At 39.0% G+C, this 12424-nt stretch overlaps 1 pseudogene; it reads right to left on the bottom strand.

Annotated features, from left to right (window-relative positions):
• Positions 1-345: 345 nt before the first annotated feature.
• Positions 346-4122, bottom strand: LOC145500787 (kinesin-like protein KIF17; annotated as a pseudogene).
• Between the last annotated feature and the right edge of the window lie 8302 nt (positions 4123-12424).

Consider the following 12424-nt stretch of genomic DNA (forward strand, 5'->3'; position numbering starts at 1 on the left):
GTAATGGTGATCAAGCCGGCAATTTATAAGGGCTGGAAAATAAAGTGAGAGCTCGGCAGGATTTAATTGCAAGATTTTTTTCTGGTTCATCAATTACCTGCATGGTATTTACGGGGACGCTTTGCTTTGCAGCGAAATTTTGGAATTATAACGAATGCACACACAGTCTTTATTTGTGTAAACCATCAGAATATTACATATATTACACTAGACGAAAGCACGACCTAAGAATCATGGCCTATTAAACTAATGGAATTTATAGTCTGTATTATAGTGCAAAATAAATGTAGTCAAAGGGTTGCTGATGATACAGCAAAGGTCGAAATAAATTCAAAGTATGCTTGATGGCATAGACAGCCGCAACTCTACTGAAAAGGTCAAATGAATTCGCCCCCAAACTCACAAGCTTTCACTTCACAACTATGTTAATCTGATCGGAAAACGGCAGTTGTAGCATTTGAGAAATTCACTGCGTAGAGTCATAAAAACATTGAATTTTTTTCAAAAGCTCTAAAACAATGAACTGTACAAGTATGGAGACACGGGACCTAAAGGACAACGGAATATGCAGCAAAATAGTTTTGAAAAATTTAGATTACGATTAAGAGCCAAAAGCGCAAAACATATGTGTCACAGACTTCGTATTATTCTTGGGTTCAACTTTTAGATGCGCTGCTTCATCTACAATAGAGGCATTTCGTTTTTCTTTTTTTTTTTTTTTCAAAATTGACTGAAGCCTAAAGAAACCCCAAAGTCATGACCATTCAACACAGGTGAAATTATTATACATAATTTACAACTTCTTTGAATGAAAAATCCCGTCAACCATTTTACGTGTTCATCTGCATCTGTGATAGCAGGACTGCCGGCATACCATAGATAATTTACACTGTAAGTGCATGCACTCGGAAATATATTAATTCACCAGGAACGGTACACTGAAATACACTCATAACTAGCTACATGTATATAAATTAGATTTTGAGCCCACCTTTTTGATTCCTTGTCGAATCTTAACTCTAACATAATAGCTTACTTGACATTTGAGGACGGGCGCCGATCGATATCTATTTCTTGGTAAAATCTGTCGGCTCTGATTCGATCGAATGTGATAAAACCAATACAAGAAGGGGCATTACAATGTTTATGACTGACTTCATGTATGCATCACGCCGAGCTCTATAGCGCCTCCGTCCATTTGTTCTTTATGCGTCTACGAAACGGCGAGGCTAAGAATCAAATTCAACAAAACAAAAGACAACAAATATCTACCTAAACGTTACTATAAGTGATTATCACCCACGACGCGCGCGACTATTTTCACGCCTGGACTGGCGCGATTATTTTCAAGCCTCCTATAACCATTAATTGGCATTGTTTTATGACCGGTCGTCTCTCTTTCTTTCGTCTAAATTCTTGTGTTTTTTTTTTCTTGTTTCCCCTTTCCCCCGGCATGTGTAGTGATTCCAATCTAACCGGTCTTCCCATAGCGGGCATCCCGCCAGTACTACCTCCGCTCCCCGGAGGAACATTGTTGTTCAACGTTCCACTCGATCCCCCGGTACCTGGAAATCCGAGCTGCGGACGCGTTGCACCCGAAGGAGATGACTCTCGTTTGTCGTATCGTTCAAATTTGGTGTTCTCAGCTAATAACCGGTCAGCTCTTTTAGGTTTAAAATAACTCGACGCGTAATCTTCATGAGAGCTTCGCGACAAATGCTGAAGAAAACGATCCTCGCTTGGCTCCTCAGGATACCTCCCTAAGTGTCCATTGACAACTCGTCCCTGGTTATTGACCTGGGGTCTGTTAACGGGCGATTTCAGGCCCCGGGGTGGGGTGCTTGCACCCGGCATAATCCCAGGGGTAGGAAGCGTTGTCTTTGTAATGACTAGCTAAGGGATGTTCCACTTGCCGGGTTCTTCATGCCACGTGCTCTCCGATCGAACCTTATCGATGTTGTAATAATTACAGTCGCGTCGTATGCATGGCTGGATCTTGTCCAAAAGCTGTTGTTGAAGCTTGATAATTTGCTCCTGCTTTCGAATCGTTTCTAAGTAGTCTTCGCGATCGCGTTCAAATTCAGTCTGCAGATCGTCTATCTCGGATTGTGCGGATTTCAAATTTTCTTCCATCCGGTTAATAACGTAATCCTTCACTCTGATCTCATCTTGCAAATTGTCCTAAACTTTGACCATTATACCATCATCGTCCATCTTCTTCGCCGCCTTCGCCAGATTCTCTCTTTACGACAAAGTATAGATCTTCCTCGGCTTTCTTTTCTTTTTCAATTTCTGATCATTTTTCTTCTCACCGCCAACAAACTTTACCTGAAGTTCCTGCAGCCTTTTTACCGACGCATCATTGGGAAGACCTTGACTTAGGAAGTGTAAATCTTCCAACCCTGGTATAAAGTCTTTGACCTCTTGAACACCCTTGATAGCCTTGTCTTGTGCAGTTTGTAACATGCTCTGATCTTTGCTCGAGATTTACAATTCGCCCTTAAATCCAGGCAATGTTTTGATGTCAAAAATATTTCTGTGGTGTCCATTACAACACTATCAGATAGAATTACTTTGTCCCAGTCGTAAGTGTCCTTTGGTATTTCACTCTTGGACCACACAACTGACACACCAAAGTCCGCGTCACCCAAGACTGATGTATGACCTCAATGGAAATATAATTCTGGTTCAGTCTATCTACAGATGTCCTTACAATCTGGCAGACCATACATCCTCTGGCCATGAATTCTACTCTGCCTCAACAGATATCCTTGAAAACGTTTCACAAGTACTCAAGGACAAGTTTCCTGTTAAGGCATTTTACAGAACTGCATGCTCTAAAGATCTGCTTGACTACGTTGTCGCACATATTGGGCGAGGACAAAACTTTTTGGAACTGGCTGCAGACATTGCTTCGATGAACTTTAAGGCATTTGTACGCAACAACAAAGGAAGTATAGATTCGAACACTTTCTATGAACGTGTAATGTATCTTTTTGCAAGCAATGAACAGCTAATGCACATGTTTCTTTCCTTTTTTAACAATATGGAAACTATTTATCAAAAACAAGTGGAAGCTATACCATTCTCGATACTTTCTTGCGATCACACATTCAAAGTAAGTAAACAAATTGGAGTGGTCAGACGCCTTGACAAAGCTTTTGTAAATCAGTTTGAAAATTTATATATTGCACTAAATGAGAATGGTCAAGTTGTGGCCTGGAGGCGTACAAGGAGTACAGCTTTTAAAGAAATAGAACACATTTTAAAAGATTTTAACGCATGTCTGGATGTAAGAAATGAACAGTTAAATAATGATGGATGACTGTTGCTCTGTCCGACCATCCTATAACAGAGTTGTTCCCGGTGTTGCAGTAAAACTAGATCTTTTCCATGCATGTCAGCGTTTTGTGAAAACAATTCCCAAGGGCGATTCCTGCCAGTAGCAACAACTTTCTAGTGAATCGAATTTGGACTTGTATCTCGTGCAAGCGGTAATGAACGACCAGCTAGGAAAAGGGAAACACCAGATCCAGAATGTATAGAATCAAACTTGCAAATGTTAATCGAAAAATGGGAATATTGTCTAACAGAAGAAAGCAAGAAAGCTATAGCTAATATGCAAAAACATATACGCAGTGGCTGTTGCTCTGAAATTCCACCAGGAACTGGCACTCAGAAGAATGAGAGACTGCACAGGCAACTGAAAAGATCACTTCTTGGTAATGCAGGTACAATTTTACCTGAATTTGCCATTGCTGTTTTAACTGTAGTGTTGTATGTTTGGAGTTGCAAGATGAATCCAGATGCAAAAAAAAAAAAAACACAGATCAAATGCTAGAATAACACCAGTGGCACCATTAAGTGGGTTTCAACAAAATGTCATACCAGCTTTCCTGCCCAAGAAATTTAAAAGTGCTGATACGTTTAAATAAGTTCCTCTTGTCATGACCGTTGAAGACAATCAAGAGCAATTAAGGTGCTCCTTAAAAACGTTTCAAATGGGCATGAATATTAACAGTATTAATCCTAATTATAATCAGGTTGAAGATCGTTGAAAAATGATAGTTTCGTAAGCTATGTCCAGGACAGAGTACTTCACTTGAATCAGATTCTGTCATTGGTGGAAAAGAACTGCATGTCAAGAGCTTTGGACATTTTCAACTTTCCATTCTCGGACATTAAAAGGATGGTTCAATTAACTCATGGACAAACTTCCAGAGCAGCACCAGAAGACAGAGGCATATTATAGACAATGGAATCTCAGTGGAAATGAATCTTCATGTAGACCGATTGCCTGGAGATGGCATGCAATTGCTGCTTTACAAGCATCGTAACAGCAATTCATTCTTTACTTGTTAATAGTAGTGACCATGGAAATGAGGTACTTGTGAAATGTTTACAATCAATTGGTCTTTTAAACTCCATAGATTCTGACACTGCTTGGCTTCGTCATTTGTTCTGCCAGGAAATTGAAACAAATATTGACAAATATAGCTCATTTGTGGATTTCGATGTAAAGGAAGAACTGAAGAGATTTTCCGAATCTGGATGGTTTAACAGTTACGTGAGAAATCTCTGTGTTTTTGGATGTGGCAACCTACTAAGAATCCCTATTGTGGTGATCACTTCTCTCCCAAGTTCACCAGTATTAACATGCATGCCTTCCACGCCACTAAGCACTTCCTCTATCTACATTGCTTATGATCACTCCTTTCAAGGGCATTATGATGCAACTAAAGGTTAGTTAACGATAAAAATAATATTTGCATTTATTTAGTATTTATTTCAGGACTTAATGCTCCTTCCAAGAGTTTAAGTAAATTCATGGGGATTGAATTATTGATATTTTGGAAATTTTTAAGTGCACCTGCATATCCCGACTCATCTGATTGAGAGCACATTTTTATTGGAGGGGTGGCCAATCGATTACATATATTCCTGTAGCATCTCAGGAAGTTTTGACAGTTTGATTTTGAAATCTCGCAAGCCTCAATGGCAAGTCTGACAAGTCTCATTTTCCTCTGTTTCATTCCATTCAGAAACTAGTCTTTGTTGCGCCAATTTTCAATTTTTAAGGGTCTTGACATTTTAGTGAGTCTCCATGGAAATTATATATAACGGAGTGCGGTTTCTCAAATGCAAGAATTTCTAAAAGAAACTATGAAGCTAAACTGATATGAAGGGGGAACAAATTTAGATTAAGCCACATGTTTTTCTATGGCATGGCAAGCATGGATGCTTTGTGAAACAAAGTGTGAGCCAGTGACTGAGCCATGAAAGCCATGATTCCTACCCACACCAGAGAAATGGATGACTGCAAGGTATCTTAAGGCTAACTTAGGCTAACCTAGTTTTGTAATTACAGCCCTTATATGGGTCTTCACAAAATGCTTCTCTCCATAGGTGAGAAGAAGGAGAATTAAAAGCTTATAACCCGAATGTTTATATTTAAGCTAACCTGCAGGCCCACTGCCACCACCCCTAGAAAATAATTTTACAACAGGTGTCGTTGCGCACAATTCCAAAGTGTGCAGGTTCTGCTACAATTAATCACAAGTCACTTGTTCAGAGTGACCTGAGGGTCTTAAGACATGCCATTTTTAATAACTGTTATGTAATTAACAATTATTCACCGAAGTGGAGGTAAATATCCATCACTTTCACCGACACTGAGGTGAATAATTGTTTTAGTATATACCACACAAGCTGAATAATTAGCGGTCCAAAACTTTATTTTATGTGCGACCAGCGGTCCGAAATTTTAAAATGTCTCGCGCCGGCTGCTCGGAGGTTAATAGTATTTGCTAATCAACTCGAAGTTAACCAATCAGAGCGCGCAAAAAGCACTATTCACTTGTGTGGTATATACTAACAGGAAATATCCATGCCTCTTCCATGCAAGAATTTATGTTTGAAACCCCATCCCTGGAAATTCTGGCTTTGGTTCATACTTTACTTTTCATAAAAAAATTTTAAAATCATTGAAAAAAAATTGGATTTTTCTGGTGCAATACATTATGTAGTAAATATAATTCATAATAACTAGATTTCTCTTTTTAGCTGATTTCAATCCGGGAATAAAGCAATGTTGGTACACACTACTTGAAGGCTTTTAACGCAAAACAAACACAAAATATCCTAAGAGATGCTATTCACGCCCTGAAAATAATTTGGGTCTGAAAATAATTCAAACACGGGAAACTAGAAATAAGTTAACCTCTTCCCGGCGTTCAGTTAGTTGGGGCGCAGCGCGAAAAACGGCGAGCAAAAAAATAGGGGAGAAGAACGGCGAGAGAAAGCGCTTCTGCGCTTCTCCCCAATTTTTCTCCCATTATTCTCTTAGGATATACTTTCTTTGTTTCGCGTTAAAAGCTTTCAAGTAGCATGTACCAACCTTACTTTTCTTCCAAATTGAAATCAGTAATTTTCTACCGGAAAAGATTAAATTCCAACGGAAAAAAAAAAAAAGGCCGCAGTTGCATATGGAATTGGCGTACGGTGGCTTCAAAGGGACATACACTTTTCTCTCCCTTTTTTTCACTTGCGACTTTGCTGCTACTTTCTTGCGACTTGGGTACGACTTTCCTGCTACGTTCTTGCGACTTAGCTGCTACCTTCTTGAGACTTAGCTACGACTTTCCTGCTACTTTCCTGGGACTTAGCTGCGACTTGCTACTTTCCTGCGAGTTAGCTGCCTGGCCACCTCGCTAGGCAGGTTGCGTCGGCAGGCCAGGTTGTTTTATTTGAAAACAACGTGGACTCTTATCAATAATCGGTAGTCTGTTTTGCCTTGGCTTTACAGTATAGCTATGAAGTTTTTCGCCGTTTTCACTTTCATTTTGGTGTGCTCTACGTCGCTGGCAATGCTTCCATCTTACTCTCCCGCAAAAAGAAACAATGCAGTAATGCGCGACGAGATAATCGAGGACTATTTTAATCTCGGGCTTACTGCACCAGAAATCGCATTATTTCTCGTAAGTGTACATGGTATCGGGATCTCGTTAAGGCAATTGAAAAGAATATTCAGACGGTTGGGATGTACAAGACGTCGGCGTCGAAGTAATTTGAATGAGGTGGTGTTTCTCGGCAATGCAACCTGGCCTGCCGTCTCACGTGACCCAGCTAGGTAGCCAAGCAGCTAAGTCGAAAGAAAGTAGCAAGAAAGTCGCAGCTAAGTCGCAAGAAAGTAGCAAGTCGCAGCTAAGTCGCAGCTAAGTTGCAAGAAAGTAACAGCTAAGTCGAAAGAAGGTGGCAGGAAAGTCGCAGCTAAGTCGCAAGAAAGTAACAAGTCGCAGCTAAGTCGCAGCTAAGCTGCAAGAAAGTAACAGCTAAGTCGAAAGAAAGTGGCAGGAAAGTCGCAGCTAAGTCGCAAGAAAGTCGCAGCTAAGTCGCAAGAAAGTAGCAGCTAAGTCGCAAGTGAAAAAAAAAAAGGGAGAAAAGTGCATTTCCCTTTGAAGCCACCGTATTAATTCACACGGGCAGTTTATTTTTGGAAAGCAAAGTTTGAGTTTGTTTCGAGGCAACACGGCTTTCCAAGGAAACCGAATGTGTAATTTCTCATACTTTCTAGACATGGTCAAAACTGGAGTGTTCTTATTTTCTTTCCTGAAAGTGGACTGCTAACTATGAAAATCGTGAGTTGAATATACCATTTGGACTGAATGAAATATACGCGATATCAACAGTCCACTTCAGGCGGTGTGAATTTGTTAATAATTATTTTTGTTTCTTCAATTTCTATTTCTAGTTTATTTATGTATTTAATTATTCTTTTCCCTTACCAAACCAAACTCTATTTTAAATGTATTTAAATACTATTTTTAAAAACTGTTTTTAGCCTATTTGATGAAATAGAGTAAAAACAGGGCGAAAAGTGTATTTTAAACATAGTTTTCGACTGACTTTAATGGTGTTTAAACCTGTGTAAAACACTATTCTTTTAACTCACTTTTCATTGCCTTTTTTTATTTCTATTTTCTTTTTCATTTTTGTTGCCCTTTCTCTTTTCTCGTTCATCGATTGTCTTGTCTCTCGCATGGAAATAAAGGTGCATATGATTAAGTCTGGGCACACGTAAACGCAGGTAGTTTCGCCTAATTTAGCGCACTGAAATTCATATATCTCTACGGTCCCATTTCTTGGATATTTTCAGTTTTGCTCTCGTTTGAAAAAAGGACTTTGTAAGGCATGTCCATGTACCTTAAGAACCTAAAGCGTAAGGAATATTTCGACTTTTGTACTGTTGATGAGTGATCTCGCCAAATTTCGAAATACTAGCCAGGCACGTATAACCTTTTACGTAAATAGGAAGTGTCAATTAGAACTGGGAATTTCTAACCTTAGTGCCATTTTAGGTCGGAAGTGTACAGCAAGGTTGAAAGCGAACCAAAACACCAGGTCGCCACCATTGAGCCAGAATTTAAATTTAGAAAAAGAATGGCCCTTTCCGTTTTTGGGGAGTTTGATAACTGTACCGTTACATTTAAGGTCAGCAGTAAATAATTTAGGATTAAAGTTTTTTCTATAAAATGGGTGATTAAATAAAGTTGTTTATCGTCATGTGTTTTTCTTGCTTTATCAATATGCAGATTAAGAAAATTTACATCCGTGTTTGAAATTATTTCAAACACGGCCGTGGTTTTCAACTCGTTTTTCATTGGGTTTCTAAACCCATCCACCTGACCAGAATAAGATGCACTGGTTGGGTAAGAGCTTCATGAATAATTAATGAGTTTGAGAATCTCATATGAAAATCCCCTTTCCACTTTTATCACATGTTTTCAGCTGGTTTATCCGCATTTATGCTAACAAATACTGTAAAGCTTAGCGTAGACATAAACCTAGCTGCTGCTACACGCTTCGTTGACAAAAGACATCTGGATCAGCTAAGGTTAGTCAAATATTGGGATTAAACGATGGTATAGGGCCTACTCTGGGACCTAAAGTCGCCGTAACTTCAGGCGACTTTGGGCAATTTAAGGCGACTTTAGGCGACTTAAGCAAAATTGGCAGAAAAACATTACGACTTTAGGCGATGTAAGGCGATTTTAGGCGACTTAAGGCGACTTTAGGCGACTTAAGGCTACTTTAGGTGACTTTAGGCGACTTAAGGCGACTTTAGGTCCCAGAGTAGGCCTGGTATAAATTGTAGTAATCAACCGCTTTATTATCGTAGGTCTTGTCGCTAAGATTTATGGCCACAAAAATTCCAGGACTGACTTTATCTAAAAATGTTTAATGTAAACTTGCTTTAAAATCTTCTTAAAGGAGGCGGCCGAAAAGCAACATACCATATGGAGTATTTTCTTTTCAAATATGCATTTTTGGCTTTGATGGGTGTTTTGCAGTTGTAACTGCAAGAATAAATTGAGGCATTTAGAGAAGAAAGAATTGAATTTCTCCTTTGGTGGTATAGTAGACAATGCAAAACCCGAAATGAAATTTTCCTTTTTCCGTTGGTGTAGAAGTTTAGTCGAAGGCATTTCTGAGGTGAGGAAAACTTTCGACGTTCTTACAAAACATTTTATTTGCCGAAATTTAGAGATCACGACAGAAAACTTCAAAGGATAACTACAAGTCACGACCATAATCAGGATAATAGAATTGGTTTTTCACAATCTTTTAGTGTCGAGGTCGTATGATAGTTTTGGGAAAACTAAATTACTGTTTGGAAAACAGCTCAAAAGGAGGTGTTAGGAAAAAAGCAATTTCCGACTGCTGCGTTTTTTCTCTCAAAGTTCATGAACAGCTGGTTTCAGCGGACCCTAACTTTGAAGATAAAAAGCCAAACTTGAACTTTGCTGAAATAAGTAAGCTGCAACAGCGAACTGACATTGGCGTAGTGACGGTCTGCATAAGTACGATACTTTGAGTCGAAGGAAGAAGATAATTTGGCAACGTTTTGCATTATTTTTGAGTGAAGAAGCATGCTACAATTTTGTTAACATTTGATCAAACACCGGTTTAATTTAGGAACAGGAATAAAATATCGAGCTCCTTTTTCTTGTTGTCAAGAAATGATGAGCAGGTCTTTATGAAAAGGAGGGACTGCAACGAGGTTTTCAATGTAGAGGCCTTGGAAATTAGGGTTTTACTTCCTTCGCTATCTCAAAAAGTAAAAATCGATAAAGCGGGTGTGTCAGTTTTTTTAAGCCTGTGTTACAGCCGTGCACCCCAAAAGAAGAAATTGGAGAGAGCGGCTCCCTCCTTATTTTTCTTTCGGGGTGTTTGTGCGATTAATTGGTTCGCATCTAATTAAAGTACAGCTGAAAAGCTTATAACGTCCGGTCCTTTCGCGCTACGGCGTTTTAATTTCAAACTCAGTATAAATTTGTTTTCAAATGATTCAGTTAATTTGACAAGAGTACAAACACGGAATATTTGAGAGGTAGTCAGTTGACATAACGGTCTAATTAAACAGAAATATGGTTAGCATTTAATTGCACCAAGAAAAACGTTGTCAACGTTTTGAACACTATTTTCAGATGGAAAAGGAAATTCTCTTCGTGATTTCAAAGTATTTGCATAAGTTTCCTAAGTTAATCGTGCTATTGTATATCTTATTTGCCGATCTAGGTCTGGTCACAATTTTTTCTGAAGACACTTCGACAAAAGTAATCTATAGTGAATGGAAATTTAAACTTAAACTAAAAAGATATTCAGCAGCAACTTCGTATGTTCTATCTTTCTCATGTCATCTGTTTCTAGAGGTATATACTTTGGGGAAAATGCATTCTCGTTTAAACATTATAGATAATTAAACGAGAAGAAAAAGGCAACAGAGGACTTTTTCCGTGCTTACATAGCCCCATCTAAACACTCGAAGAGTTGGCAGAATTCGACGCAGTTATGTCTCTCGGTTTTCCTCGGCTATACATTATTCCAACCCTAAGCCCCCACCACCTCGTGTTCAGACGAGACTGTGTAAACAAAGAAACGGTCCTCTGTTGCTTAAGGTAAAGGTAAGGTAAAGGTAAAATCTTTATTTAGACACTGTATTTCCTTCAGGACTTAACAATATTGAATTAAATTAGTCTAACTACCTAACTAATAAATCACTAATAACTACGATAAGAGAAATGATAAAAAACCTGTCTGGGAAGCCGTGTATAAAAGCAAAATAAAACTTATATAAGACGACCATCAAAATCATAATTCTTCAACTTAGATTTAAATTCATCAAGAGACGGTGACTGACGAATATCCAAGGGTAAATTATTCCACAATACAGCTCCGCTGTAGGACAGACTTCCATGACAATAATTAGTGCGGGGCTGTGGAATGGCAGGCGAACAGTCACTATCTCTTAAGTTATACGTTAAGGTATCGGAACGAAGACAAAGTGCGTACTAAGATAGTCCGGAACCATATTATTAACAATCTTATACATCATTATTGATTTATCAACAAGGCGTTGACGGTCCAGTTTAACCCAGTTTACCATTCGCAACAATTCATCAGTACTACGATCGTAATTTCAAAAAGTTATGACACGTGCAGCACGATTTTATAATTTTTGTAGCTTTTGAGAAAGACTCTTAGAACAGGATCCCCACACCGAGCTGCAGTAATTGAGATGAGGTTGGACTAATGAATTGTAGATGGAAAGTAGAGTCTTCTATGGGGCCGAATACCTAATACGTTTAATGGCCCTAATACCAGAAGCAATCTTTTTAGAAAGCTCGTTGATATTACACTCCCAAGTAAGATTTTCATCAATGTGTACACCTAAGGATTTTACAGTCCAGACTTGCTTTATCGGAAACTGGTTAATTGTGGCAGTGGGATTCGCTGTAGAATTTAATAACCTTTGCTTAGAAGCAATCAGTAGGAATTCTCTCTTTGTCATATTTAAAGTTAGCTTGTTGGCTGCAAGCCACACACGAGCTCTCTCCAAATCAAGATTAATACAATTATTCATTTCAACAACATCACTACCAGCAAAAGTAATACCAGTATCATCGGCGTACATCCTTGGTTGGGAATGCTGGAGACAATTAGGCAGATCATTTATATATAATAGAAATAGAAGGGGCCCAAGAATTGTTCCCTGTGGAACACCACAGCGAAGGAACATTTTAGACGATTTCTTCCCGTTTACTAAATACGTTTGGGTTCGGTCCTTTAAATAAGAGCACAACCATTGGTTTGTGGAACCCTGAATACCATAAGCTTGTAATTTCGAAAGAAGAATAGTATGGTTCACAGTATCGAAGGCCCTCTTAAGATCTAAAAATACAACGGCATTAATAAAACCACGATCGCTGTTTAAAGACCAATTATCAGTCGCTTTAATCACAGCGGTGGCCTCATGGTTAGTGCGCTCGTCTCCGGATCGAGCGGTCCGGGTTCGAGCCCTGGCCGGGGACATTGTGTCGTGTTCTTGAGCAATACACTTTACTCTCACAGTGCCTCTCTCCAC

The sequence above is a fragment of the Orbicella franksi genome, chromosome 10 (genome assembly GCF_964199315.1).
Source record: "Orbicella franksi chromosome 10, jaOrbFran1.1, whole genome shotgun sequence".
NCBI lineage: Eukaryota > Metazoa > Cnidaria > Anthozoa > Scleractinia > Merulinidae > Orbicella > Orbicella franksi.